The sequence below is a fragment of the Coenobita brevimanus genome, chromosome 39 (genome assembly GCF_032717465.1).
Source record: "Coenobita brevimanus isolate Jiangsu-jjx chromosome 39, ASM3271746v2, whole genome shotgun sequence".
NCBI lineage: Eukaryota > Metazoa > Arthropoda > Malacostraca > Decapoda > Coenobitidae > Coenobita > Coenobita brevimanus.
The window spans coordinates 21774375-21789533 of record NC_136992.1 but is presented as its reverse complement, the minus strand read 5'-3'; positions in this window follow the sequence as shown (position 1 = coordinate 21789533).

The following is a 15159-nucleotide window of genomic DNA, read 5'->3' as shown; positions in this document are numbered from 1 at the left end:
CCGCTTGAATATTGTGTTTGGGGTTAGTTCTTCTATATACACTCCTGGTAAGGAGAGGCATCTTACCTCTTCGCATGTAGTTAAAATTTCTGTTTTTTCTTCCAGTATTTTCCTTGTAAGGGCAGTTCCGTGTTCCTGTTTAACCCGCAGCATCCCGGAGACGTGAATTCACGTCCTCACATGATGTGCACTCATATCCCGGAGACGTGAATTAATGCGGCAACATTGCAAGGTTCCTAATTTGCACAATTTTCAATTTTTGCAAGTGATTTCGCAAGTGATTTTTGGCACATATACACGGGACACCTTCCTCTATTCCTCTACAAGATGCCAAGCAGGGACAATGCCTTACACCGCATAACCTCTCCCCCCCCTGCACGCCATTGTCTCGGCAATTCACCTGTTACCAGTGACCTGGCCAATAAAGATATTCAGGGCCAGAGTGATTCCCCAATTGATGACAATGTGGAGGACAAAGTTTACATAGCATTAGAGGAAGAAACAGTCAGAACTGATGATCAGGTAATGTGGGAAAAAAAGGTCATGAATGGTGATGAGTTAGTGAGTGAAACAATGCTTATAATGCCTATATTACTACTTGAAAACCAATATACTCTTGTACTACATATAAATTCGTACCAAGTAAATAAATAAATACTGTTTATGAAAGGATAAAATAGTTACCCTCCCATAGAACTTGTTTTCTTTGGTGCCAGCCTGTTAGAAAACCCAGTCAGGTAAGGAGGTACTCGTACCTAGATCGAGTATTTTAAACCTCAGGTGAGCGATTTCTCTATGAATTTTCGATGCTTCTCACCAAAAGCAGATGTTTGAGCCAAAAAAAAAAAGGTCCAAAAATGTCGGGACTGGGGCATACCACTGCCCAGAAAACGTCGGGATGGGGCTGGTTAAGGTGGTTTTTATGTGCTCCAGCTGTAAGATGGTAACTCAGGTGTCGACACAATTTCTTGGTCGTCATGCCCACATTGGCAGAGGGGAGGCTTTCGCAGTTCCTTTGTTGACAATTAAACCTGTATACAACATGCGACCTTTGAAATATGTCTCTCTCCTGGCGGGGGCTGTTCCTTTCTAGCAGGTGACTAGTCTTTTTACTTTTGTAGTTTATTACCAGGTTAAGTCTCTTTTCGGGGTTTAATGGCTTCACATTTCGCTTCACTATTTGTTTTATAATTCTTTTTTCTTCCTTGTAGGCTGTTGAGTAAAGGATGTTGTAGGCTCTGTACTAAAGGATGATATCATCCTCCTTCTTAAGGTAATAATGACAGAAGCCATATCTGATAAATACTCAGACAGACCTGTTACCTAGAAGACAAAAATTTTCTCCTAAAATGATTGTTAAGAAGTAGGAATAGCAAAAGTGTACGGATAAAAGATGAAAAAAAAAAAAAACACACACACACACAGACTCAAGAGAGCCTTTCTTCTTTCTCTCTGTCGAACACCACCTCTCTTCCACTAAACCTCACCTTCTCTTTTTGACAGAGACTCAGCTGTCTGAGGCAACTGACAGCAAACCCTTTTCTGTTTCCTCCTACTTTCTCTATACTCATTTCAAAGCCAAAGGTAGATGTTGTGTATATGTACGCAACGATTTATCTTGCTTTCGTGTTCCTGAACTTGATTCTTCTGAATTCTCTACTCTCTGGCTTCGGCTTTCTTGTCATTCTCTGACTAAATATATCTGCACTGTTTACTTATCCCCTAAGTCAACTGACTATCAAAAATTCTTCAACTATCTTACTTCTACACTGGAACACATTCTAGCCATTTCTCCCTTCTCCGAAATCTCCATTCTAGGAGATTTCAATGTTCACCACTACCTTTGGCTCTCCTCTCCTTTCACTGATCCACCTGGTGAATAAGCCTACATCTTTTCTATCCTTAATGACCTAGAGCAGCTTGTACAGCACCCTATCCGTATCCCTGACCGCCTTGGAGAGAGCTCCAACATACTTGACCTCTTTCTTACAACTAATCCTTCTGCTTACACTGTTAATCTTTCCTCTCCGTTGGGCTCCTCCGATCACAACTTTATTACCTTAACCTGTCCTATCTCTCCGGTACGGCCTGTGGACCCTCCAAAGAAACGTCATCTGTGGCACTTTGGAGCTGCAGATTGGGAGGCCCTCAGACTGTACTTTTAAAATTTTCCATTGAATGATTATTGCTTCCGTTGCTGGGAGCCATTTGAATGTGGCTTGCGCATTATGGAGGTTATTCTCTCAGGCATGGAAGCATACATTCCTTTCTCATATCCTTTGACTAATGCAAGAAAGCCTTGGTTTAATCGCGCTTGTTCTAATGCTGTCTGCAACAAGGAGAGGGCTATAAAAGGTACCGGAGCCAACCCACCCTTGAATCACATCTGTTTATGTTTCTGCCCAGAATCGTGCTAAGTCTGTTCTTCGCACTGCTAAAAATAATTTCATCTGTACTAAGTGCTCTCAACTCACCACTCGAATTCTTCCCGCTCCTTCTGGCACCTTGCCAAAACCTTTCTAACAACTTTACCTTATCATCTTTCCCTCCTCTTTTCTATTCTGATGGCTCTGTAGCTATTTCTTCTACTGATAAAGCAGATCTCTTCGTTCAAACTTTCTCCTCCAGTTCCACCTTAGAAATTCCGGTGCTGTTCCTCCATCACTTCCCCCCCTCAGACTTCCTCATGGCTGACATTAAAATTTCTTCAGTTGATGTATATTCTGCCATCACTGGCCTCAATACTAACTAGACATATGGGCCTGATGGAGTCCCTCCTGTTGTCCTCAAGACCTGTGCTTCACTTCTTACACCCTGCCTAGGTAAACTCTTTTGCCTTTGTCTTTCTACTTGTACCTTTCCTTCTTGCTGGAAGTTTGCTCTCATTCAGCCAGTCCCAAAGAAGGGTGACCGTTCCCAACCCTCTAACTATCGTCCAATTGCTTTAGCATCCTGTGTTTCAAAAGTTTTCAAGTCAATTCTTAACAGAAAAATATTAAAGAATCTTTCCTATCACAACCTTCTTTCTGATCGTAAGTTTGGGTTCCATCAGGGACGCTCCACTGGCGATCTCCTCACCTATCTTTCAGACTCCTGGTCATCCTCCTTTCGGGACTTTGGCGAAAGCTTTGCCATTGTACTTGACATCTTAAAAGATTTCGATGGAGTCTGGCATAGATCTTTAATTTCCAAACTGCCCTCTTACGGTTTCTATTCTTCTATCTGTGCCTTCATCTATAGCTTCCTTTCTGGTCGTTCTATTGCTGCTGTTGTAGACGGCCATCGATCTTCTCCTAGATCTATCAACAGTGGTGTTCTTCAGGGCTCTGTCCTATCACCAACTCTCTTCCTTTTATTCATCAATGACCTTCTAAGCTGCACATCTAACCCTATCCACTCGTACGCTGATGATTCCATCCTTCACCTCTCTTTTCAGTTCCCGCAACGTCCATTTCAGCAGTTACTTCAAGAAACAAGGGATGAGGCTATGGCACACCTAATGTCTGACTTGGCTCGTATCTCTGACTGGGGTAAAAATAATCTTGTTGTTTTTAATGCATCAAAAACTCAGTTTTTACACCTATCAACCTGACTAAATCTTCCACAGGAGTACCCTCTAAGGTTCAATAATATCCAGCTCAATCCTGCATCATCCTTGAACATGCTTGGGGTTTCATTCACTCGGGACTTATCTTGGAAAAATCATATTGCATCTTTTGTAAAATTTGCTTCCAAGAGATTAGGTTTCCTAAGCCGACTCCGTACCTTCTTTACCCCTGCGCAACTGTTGACTTTATGCATGGGTTTTATTCGCCCCTGTTTAGAGTACAACTCTCATGTATGGGGAGGCTCCCCACATACAGCTCTTCTCAATAGAGTGGAGTCAAAGGCTTTTTGTCTCATCAACTTTCCTCCTCTTACTGACTCCCTTCAACCTCTGTCTCTTCGCCGCACTGTTGCATCTTTATCTCTTTTCTATCGCTACTTCAATGGTCACTGTTCCTCTGAACTGTCTACTTGCATCCCTCCACCTCTACGACGGGCTCGTAGCACCCGTCTAGCAACAAACTCTCATCCCTTTTCTGTCCAGCTCTCTAATGCAAGAGTTAACCGTTACTCCCAATGTTTCATTTATGCGACAGGTGAAATCTGGAACTGTCTCCCTCTGTCTGTATTTCCTACTTCCTATGATCTCCAGTCTTTCAAACGCAGTGTGTCCAGGCATCTCGAAATGAACGGATCTTGAATTTGGCTCTCTTTTGCATTGTTTTTGTTTTTTCTTGTAAGGAACGGTTTGCGGGCTCCTGGCCTTTGGTTCCTTCTTTCTTGGATTAAAAAAAAAAATTCAGGATGGGAGGAGATTTGGAGACTTATACCCATTACTACATTCCACTCTTTAGCCCCAAACTTGTAGCTGGTGGAATGTAGTAATGGGTATAGGTCTCCAAATCTCCTCCCATCCTGAATGCTCTCTTGTTTCCGTGCTTTTTTCATCTCTTTTCTGTGTACTTTTGCCATTCCTACTTCTTAACAATCATTTTAAAAGAAAATTTCTGTTTTCTAGTTTATGATCTTTTTGTGGAAGTATAATTATGGTGGTAGGTGGTGATGACCATCATCCACTAACTTGATGTATGGCTGCCTACTTCTTCCTTAGCCTTTATCATTCTTTTTCTATGCCTGCCCTCCTCTCATCCTATATCTCCCATCTTTCCTGTCACTTCTTATTGCTCTTCTTTCCTTTACAGGTGGCTTTACATTGAGTGACGAGCCAAATAGTTTCCTGTAAGCCAAGAAACCATTTACAACGCTGGGTGGTAACCATATAACCAACCCATACGTGCTCCCTACGTGTCAACAAGTGGGTTGGTGAAGGGTTAGTGCCCCTCCCCGTAAAACCAACAACTCAAAGTCAAATGGCCACCCCTTACGGGATTATAGCGTCTGGCAATAGTTAGGTAGATAGATAATTATGCATAAAGCAAATGTTAGATTTGGATTGTTATATGCGTACATACTGAAAGACTAAAACCAGCATGCCTTCCCCTGAAAAGAAGTGTTTTGATACTGTGGGCGAGCTGTAGGTCGCGACAGCGACGAGGTTTTCAGGCCGAAACTTGTGAACCGTAGCCTGAATGCATTTGTAAATATGAAAAGAAACATCTACATTTGACAAGCAGCGTTTTGGTGTATAGTACGCTCGCGTACGCCTTTTTGTTTTGGAGCTATGACTAGTGCAGAAAGAAAGACGTGCAGAACAAAATCAATATTTTCTTGGTTTGATTTTGCGACTCCTATGAAGGTTGGCAAGACTGCTAGTAGTTTTGCACTTGAATGGCGAAGGTCTTTTAGTTCATAAGTATAGATCTGGGCCTTGAGACCGTTTTCGCTAAAATTCTCCTGTGTTAGGACTCCATATTATAATTACAAATCATGATAGATAGATAGATAAACAGATAGATAGACAGAGCTCCAGGCAAGCCTGGGAACGGGAAATGATCTTGCAAGTTAACTGAGGAAATGTTGACAATACACAGGAAGTAGCAAGTCAGGGGATGATATAGGTAGTGTGTCAGCGAGATAGCATACGAACAAAGCCTAGTGACCATACACACACATACACACATACTCACACACAGGTTTCTAGAACTTTCCAACAACAGTGTAACACACGTGACACGACCCCTGCTACACCAGAATTTAGGAAGCAGAGCTCAGAAGGAGGCTAGCTATAGAACCGACAGGGAGTGGAGAGAGTGAACAAGAAGAGGGGTCCAACTAGACTTACTTAGTGTATTCAGTCTCTGTAATACATACACTGCTCAACTTAAGATTTTCTCTGAAGATAATAAATCAAGATAAACTCCCTGTATTCATCTTTAATTCCTACTGCAAGAATCGAGAGTCACACCTGTACCTTATGTACAGGATGCCATTTTGAACCTGGGCCATTCCTACTTAGGGAGCGGTTACTGCACTCCGTGATATCCGTGACAGACAACGCAGGCAGGTGGATAAACTTATAGATTTTATGAGTTAACCTCAAACACACCTCTAGCACCAAGGGATATCATCATGAAAAACGTCAGTAATAAAAGAAAAAATGAAGCTGATGAACTTATTGTGTGGACAAAATCTAGTTGGTCAAAATACTGAAATGGTTAATAAACAACTGAATTTACTTGATCATGTGGAGGTTGATGTATCTATCATCAGCTATGTTTCCTGGCTGCTAATCACTGATGATATAAACTACACACAGGTGCGATGTGATGCCACCGACATTTTTTAATGCTGGTGTATGATTACTGGAACTAGAAACCTGGAGCTCAAATCAAAATGAAGAAATTTTATCGTAAAATGTTGGTGTAAATGCATCTGCAACTAAAATGCGAGCAAAGTTTAATCATATCCTTGCACTGCATGCATTGACTGGCAGTAGTAGTACTTCGTGTCCTTTTGGAAAAGGCAGAAACACTGGCCTCAGCGTCTTAAAGAATCACTTTGATCTTCCTCTTGAGATATTTGGTGAACAAGGGGTCAGGAGGGAAACGAAACAAAAATTAGGGACGATATTCTTCTCTTACCTTTGTGGTTCATATGTACAGTATTAGTAAAAATGAATCAACTCAGGCACAAAATGTTCATATTAGCAAAGCAACCCCATGCATCAAGAAATTACCACCAACAGATGATGTTTTGGAACAGCTCCTGTGCGTTGCTACATGCAGGTTATGTTGTGGAAGTCTGCAGTATAGAAGAGTCCTCCACAGGCAGACCCCACTGACTGGGGATGGAATATGAAGGAGTGTACTCTGTCGCCTGAAACTGGTATTTCCAAGGTAACATCAGACGACTTGTTGATGACTGGCATGTAGGTGTGGAACAGATAAATCATGTTCCCATAATAATCGTAGCTGTGAAGTTGCTGAACTTTCCTGTACAGCGTTCTGTAAATGCGGTGCTGAAACCATATTGCCATAATGCATGCACAGAACATGACAATACTGTGCAAGATGAACGAGAATTTGACGATCATGAGTCCTAAACTTATACCATCTTTATGGCAGATAACGGACTCCAAGGGAACGTGAATAAGTAAAACAAATGTTATGTTTGCATCTCAGCTTCAATATATGAAAATTTCTTGTAAGGAAAATTTGTGTGACCTTTCAACCACTTGTAACCTTGACATTAAAACTGCTTATAAATTTTTATTTTGAACTCTCATATCAGGACGTTTTATCTGATGTCAACGTTATTTTTCTACATAAAATGTTAATGACGCAGTAGATAATTCTGCTTCCTTTACCGCTTCGAGGAAATAATATATATTTTTTGCATACATATCTTTTCTACGTTTGTTACAAATGTTTTGACCATTTCACTCTCATTATTTTGTTTGTCAAACCATACAAAGAAGAAAAAGAGAGGAAGAAAGGGAAGAGAAGGTATGTAAAGGAAGACGAAGAATAATAATGGTATCGAAAACATCCCAACACAAAGTTTGAGAGAGAGAGAGAGAGAGAAGAAAAATATGAGGGAATGTACCGAACTTGAATCCAGTAGTTCACGCGGGCTTGGTCGGGGTGTCGCTGTGACGTATGGGCAGGCAGTAAAAGCAGCATTCTGATTGGCTGGCAGGGATACAGGGAGATTCTGATCGGCGGGAAAGGATAAAGGAGGCGGGTAATTGCTGGGACACGCGACCAGGGGTCTCAAATTTTCTTTACTGTTTCCGATGTAATGCGCTCAGTAAACACAGATATAGATAGACAGCTGGACAACAGTAAAAACAGATAAATAGACAAACAAACAGAAGTATGTCACAGCGAGAATTATGTCACGCCCTCTCTCCGCACTCAACCAATCAGAACTCTCATTCCATTCATTTAGTAGGAGTAGAGTGTAGCATCAGTCGAGCAGGGCAGTACTCCCAAGGTGGATGGAAAGCTGATGACAGGGAGAGCTGAAGCTCCAGTTTCATCAGCCCTCGGGACAAGTTCCTGACCATACCTCTTTGCTGAACTTTTTCAGTGTTTCAGTAACACAGAGAGTAGGCCAGCATGCTCGTCAGTACAAGTTTCTCTGTCAACATCAAACTACATGCACACTACACTAGCCCTCGGGACAAGTTCCTGACGGTCCCCCTTTGCTGAACATTTTCAGTGTTTCAGTAACACAGAGTAGGCCAGCATGCTCTCCAATACAAATTTAACTGTCAGCATCAAACTACATGTACACTACACGCTACACTTCCTTTTCAAAATTTTAGAAAAACGGCGTCTAATAACGTAGTCTCTGAGTCCCCAGAGTGGGGGACTATAAATGCCTCCACCATCCACCGCTCTCCTGGTGACGACTCAACGAGCTGCCTGGAACCACTGTCTGACTCACTTCTTTATTTCTGCAACATTCGCGGCCTTTCCTCTAACTTTCTCTCTGTTGACCACCACCTACCCTCCCCTAAACCTCACCTTCTCTTCTAAATACTGAGACTCAGCTGTCTGAGGCAATTGACAGCAAATCCTTTTCTGTATCCTCTTACTTTCTCTATACTCATTTCAAAGCCAAAGGTGGATGTTGTGAATATATACGCAACGACTTATCTTGCTCTCATGTTCCTGAACTTGACTCTTTTGAATTCTCTTCTCTCTGGCTTCGGCTTTCCTGTCCTTCTCTGACTAAATATATCTGTGCTGTTTACTTATCTCCTAATTCTACTGACTATGAAAATTCTTTGACTATCTTACTTCTACGATGGAACACATCCTATCCATTTCTCTTTTCTCAGAAATCTCCATTCTAGGAGATTTCAATGTTCACCACCACCTTTGGCTCTCCTCTCCTTTCACTGATCCACCTGATGAACAAACCTACATCTTTTCTATCCTTGATGACCTAGAGCAGCTTATACAGCACCCTACCTGTATCCCTGACCGCCTTGGAGAGAGCTCCAAAATACTTGACCTCTTCCTTACAACTAATCCTTCTGTTTACACTGTTAATCTTTCCTCTCCGTTGGGCTCCTTCGATCACAACCTTATTACACTGACCTGTCCTATCGCACCAATAAGGCCTGGGGACCCTTCAAAGAAATGTCGATTGTGGCACTTTGGTGCTGCTGATTGGGAGTCCCTCAGGCAGTACTTCTTTGATTTTCCCTGGAATGATTATTGTTTCCATGGCCGGGAGCCATCTGAGTGTGCCTTGTGCATTATGGAGGTTATTCTTTTGGGCATGGAAGCATGCATTCCTTTCTCATATCCTTTGACTAATGCAAGAAAGCCTTTGTTTAATCACGCTTGTTCTAATTCTGTCCGCAACAAGGAGAGGGCCTATAAAAGGTACTGGGGTCAACCCACACCTGAATCACATCATTTTTATGTTTCTGCCCGGAATCGTACCAAGTCTGTTCTTCGCTCTGCTAAAAATAATTTCATCCGTACTAAATGCTCTCAACTCTCCAACTCGAATTCTTCCCGCTCCTTCTGGCACCTTGCCAAAATCCTTTCTAACAACTTTACCCCCATCATCCTTCCCACCTCTTTTCTACTCTGATGGCTCTGTAGCTATTTCTTCTACTGATAAAGCAGATCTCTTCATTCAGACTTTCTCCTCCAGTTCCACCTTAGACAATTCCAGTGATGTTCCTCCATCACTTCTCCTCTCTGACTTCCTCATGGCTGACATTAAAATTTCTTCGGTTGATGTATATTCTGCCATCACTGGCCTCAATACTAATAAGGCATATGGGCCTGATGGAGTCCGTCCTGTTGTCCTCAAGAACTGTGCTTCCATGCTTACACCTTGCCTAGGTAAACTCTTTCGCCTTTGTCTATCAACTTGTACCTTTCCTTCTTGCTGGAAGTTTGCGCTCATTCAGCCAGTCCCAAAGAGGGATGACCATTCCCAACCCTCTAACTATTGCCCAATGGCTCTAACATCCTGTATCTCAAAAGTTTGTGAGTCTCTTCTTAACAGAAAAATTTTAAAGCATCTTTCCTATCACAACCTTCTTTCTGATCGTTAGTTTGGGTTCCGTCAGGGACGTTCCACTGGTGATCTTCTCATCTACCTTTCAGACTCATAGTCATCCTCCTTTCGGGTCTTTGGCGAAAGTTTTGCCATTGCACTTGACATCTCAAAGGCTTTCGATTGAGTCTGACATAAATCTTTAATTTCCAAACTGCCCTCTCATGGTTTCTATCCTTCAATATGTGCCTTCATCTCTAGCTTCCTTTCTGGTCGTTCTATAGCTGCTGTTGTAGACGGCCACCTTTCTTCTCCTAGATCTATCAACAGTGATGTTCCTCAGGGCTCCGTCCTATCACCAACTCTCTTCCTTTTATTCATTAATGACCTTCTAAGCTGTACATCTAACCCTATCCACTCTTGTGCTGATGAATCCACCCTTCACCTTTTCATTCGTTTCCCGCAACATCCATCTCAGCAGTTACTTCAACAAAGAATGAAGCTTTGGCAAACCTAATGTCTGACTTGGTTCGTATCTCTAACTGGGGTAAAAATAATCTTGTTTTTAATGCATCAAAGACTCAGTTCTTACACCTATCAACCCGAAAAAATCTTCCACAGGAGTACCCACTAATGTTTAATAATATCCAGCTCAACCCTGCATCATCCTTGGACATGCCTGGGGTTTCATTCTCTCGAGATTTATCTTGGAAAGATCATATTGCACCTCTTAATCTGCTTCCAAGAGATTAGGTGTGCTAAGCCGACTCCGTACTTTCTTTACCCCTGCACAGTCGTTGACTTTATACACAGATTTTATTCGCCCCTGTTTAAAGTACAACTCTCATGAATGGGGAGGCTCCCCACATACGAACAACTCTTCTCAATAGGTTGGAGTCAAAGGTTTTGCGTCTCATTAACACTCCTTCTCCTACTGGCTCCCTTTAACCTCTGTCTCTTCGAGGTCTAGCAACAAGCTCTCATCCCTTTTCTCCCAACGGTTACACTCAGTCCTTCATTAATGCAACAGGTTAACTCTGGAACTGTCTCCCTCTGTCTGTATTTCCTAATTCCTATGATTTACAATCTTTCAGAAGCAATGTGTCCAGGCATCTCGAAATGAACGGACCTTGTATTTGGCTTTTTTATATTTTGTTTTTCTTGGAATAAACTGTTTTTAGGCTTTTAGCCTTTGGTTCCTTCTTTTTTGCCTTAAAAAAATTTCAGATCAGGCTGTGACGTCATGGAAAAATCCCCGCCCATATGATGAAAAGTATTGCGCAGGTTTTCTTTACTGTTTCAAACGTAATTTGAGCGCGTGTGTGAGCGCGTGCGTACTCAATAACTTGTGTATTATCTCACGTAATAAAATAAGTGTGACTATAAAAAATGCTTAAGACTGACAGGCTTGGCATCTATCGCATTCTTTTTCAAGACATCCCATTGAACTCAAAAAGAAATAAAAAAAAAATCTATATACCCCAAATCACTGTTAATATCATTAGACATTGTGGAACTTACTTCTTGTATTTCCATGACCTTTTGACCTCTAGTGACCTACGTACATATACTACAGACCTAATTACAACTACTGTCATAATGCAGACATGCTTTTCATCTGACACCAAAAGTAGAAATATATGTTTAGTAGTTTCTCAGCAACAAGCAGTAATGTTCCCCTTAACTCTTAACTCGTATGTATAAAAAGTACAAAAGACACAGTATGAAATCCTGTCATACGAAAAAAGGCCCAAGGGTGCTAGTTTGGCACTCATCAGATCCTGATTCTAGACGATTCAGAGAAATCAAAGCCATCAGCAAACTTTCTATCTACCCAATTCACGGTTTCCCCTACCGGGACCTAGATTATGTTATAGACTGGTGTTTGCAATTTTGTCAACTTAAAAGACTGATTTTTGCTAAACTTGACATTTTCATTCAGCCTAGGAGCATGGGCAAAAAGTGAACAGATTAATGAAGTTTCTATCTAATCTATCCAGTTAAAATTTTCTTATAAGACGAATAAAATCGTCTGTAGTGAGACTGAATTAATAAAAATAGAAATCATCACAGTGAAAGAAAAAAATAAAAAAGCACATTCATCAGCAATATAATTTTGCCAGTACGAAGACGTTCTTATTCTCTTCTGGCCATCAAACAGATGAAGTGGTGCGATACGGGTGAGACTTTCTCTGGTGAAGGGATTATTGATAGCTATACTTATCCCCGCCAGTTCATTAAATCTCAAGCTGGGTAAAATCGTATGGAGACAACAAGAACACAATTAAAAGGTGTTAGTCTCTTTATTAAAATGACATAATTGTCTTTTGGCAATCATCAAATGCTTTTTTTCTTATCGTATGAGAGACTTTTCAAACAAGAGGAATTAGATATTGCCATCAGTAACCATATAACCAACATTAACCCTTTTGCTTTGGGAAACATAAAAATACAGAAAGTCGGGTAGGAAAAGGGGAGCGCTGCAGAAAGATATACGTTTTGGGATTATTTGTCACTCTTTGAAACTGCGTGTTTCTCAGTTTCTACATCACACCACCAGTCTCTAGTAACTCATGAGTGCTATTAGAGCCAGGCTGCCACTTCCCCCCTAAAATTCATGACTAGTACCAGTCTGTTTGCTGGTATGCTTTCCAAAGACATTGGTTGTGGTTCTTGCCCAACCATGCTCCATCTGGCCTAGAAGACCTTTTGATCGCAGGTACAGTATGTTACTGCGCCCCATGCGGTTGTTCCAAAAGTTTTCTACGCCAATGATATGTGTGGCATGTACCATACAATGCTCCAATACAGGTGGTATGTAGTGCTGGACTGTTTTATAACCAGGGCACATGTTACCTGCGATTCTACCCAGACCAAATCCACACTGGACCTGATCTAAGCTTAACAAGGTTAACTCAATCATGTCTCATTAAGGATACCTCTGATGATTAGATGTTGGGAGGGAGGTCCTATTGTACAGAGTTCTGATCAAGGTATTGTATTGCCATGCACATGAAATGAATATGTAGGTGTTTTTTCTTTGCCACTATTGGAATAACTGAAGGTGGGATGTTGTTGAAGAGAGTCTGGTAATATTTGTGCAGTGATTGTTTTATGTGCCTAATTCAGTTGTGCCTCAGTCACATACTGAAAAGGAAATTTTGCGTCATCACAGGCTGGCACGCAGAATTGTGTGCCTCTCATGTCAAGACTTATTTAACAGGGAGGACTTTAACATCGAACTGTAAAGGAGCTGTGGGAGTGGTATTGCTGCAGCCTGTGGCGATGTGTAGAGCTTTCCTATTATAGTCTGCAGGGCGTTATAGTGGTGTTAGATAGGACTGGGGCCATGCTGGGGAGGCATAGGACATCATTATTCTGATATATGAATTACAGAGCAGAGAGACTCTTTTTGCTGCCCAAAGTCTGTCCCTGTAATGCCCAGAGGACACTGAGTCTAGGTATGCACCACATTTTGGTTCTTGAAGGTGAGTCCAGTGTCATTAATCACTCTGAGCATCTTTGTGGAGAGAGTGTGTGGCACAGGTACATTGTTAAGTATGATGTTGAAGGTATATCTACGAGTATGCTCATGTTCTTTGCTCCTGATTAGTGTGTGACGGACTAGGTTGGAGGAATCGTCAAATAGTTATCCCCAACCCATACCTGAAGTTTGCTGAAGGACTCTTGTTGCAGTGTAAAGGCTGTGTCTGCAGTGTGGTGTACTGATGTTATGGTAATATCATCTGCACGTCAGGCAGTGTTTGTGAACAATTGGTGTGTGGGGATATCATCTGTGTATAGGCTGCAAAGTGTAGGTGAAAGAACTGAGTCCTGTGGAACTCAGTTGGAGAACCTTAGTGTTTTTGGTGACATATACTGGAATGTAACAAAAGCTTGTCTATCAGGTAAGTACCGTAGTTGTCAAGGCACGTTTGGTGTTGTTCTCCATGTTCCTGTTGTAAATTTGGGTGAATAGTTTGCTTTGTGATGGCATCAAAGGCTTTAATGTATCTACTGTTATAGGAAGTGTATAATTATTGTCTTGGTCTTGTGGAACTGATGTCACCAGATGAATGTTATGTGAGGTTGTCTGGTAAGGTGTTTGTGAAGGGTAATTCTATAATGCTGTATTGTGAGGGGGGAAAGAGGACATGTGTGACTTTGTTAAGAATTAGGCTTTCTGTTATCTTGGATGGCATGCTAAGAGATATGGGTCAGTACGAAGAAGGATGTGTTGGGTCCTTGTTTAATTTAACCCCTAAAGCTTTGATAGCAGACATAGTCATTATAAACCAGGAGTTCAGGGTGGCTCGGATGAGGGATATAGCTGATTTGCATTTCCCACCAATGGCTGAAGTCTTACCCATATCCTATGGTGCCAAGTGCGTGATATAGGCATATAGGAAGCAGATGAACTACACTTCCAGCCTTTCGCAGGAAGCCAGGCTTCCTCAGGAAACAGGAGGGGCAAGAACGATGATTCCTGAGTCTACATAGTTCAGCTCGCTTACCACCGTGGGTGGCTGCCCAGCCTCTACCATCTCCACCACTGCCAAGCCTCCCACTCATGCCGGGAAGGGGTTGAATGGGATGACAGTGCAACTGAGAGAGTGTTAGAGATGATAGTATCATCATTATCGTGTGGAGAGACATTTGAGAGTGGGGGTTACTACACAGAGAATAAAGTAATGTGCCATGGCCGCCCTTTACAGCCCCCAACGTCCTTTCCACTTCTTTTGCGGTGCCAACAAATCTCCATTCTCTCACCACCATCCACATGGCACCAGCTTGACTTTTTGCAGGTGTGTGGGAAAGTGTAACATTTACACTACAATGTAAATTTCTTCAAAAAAATGAAAATAATAAATAGCATAGAAACACAAGGAAAATTTAAGTGTGAAGAATAAGTCTTTATGAAGGTAAGAACTGATATTCATTAACCCCTACACCGCGGGCATGTTTACCGATGTTTTGCGTGTGCCGCGGGGTTATTCGGGGTCCGACAGACTCTCAAAAAATATTTGCCAAAAATCAGTTATTAGTCCTAGAATATTAAAATTACATATGCTTATGGCACATACCTTCAGCTTTCTCCTGGAATGTTTGTTGAGTCTTCGTCTGTTACCGTAGGACTTGTGGAGACCTCTGAAGTTGGGTAACAAAGTCTCCACTTTACACTTC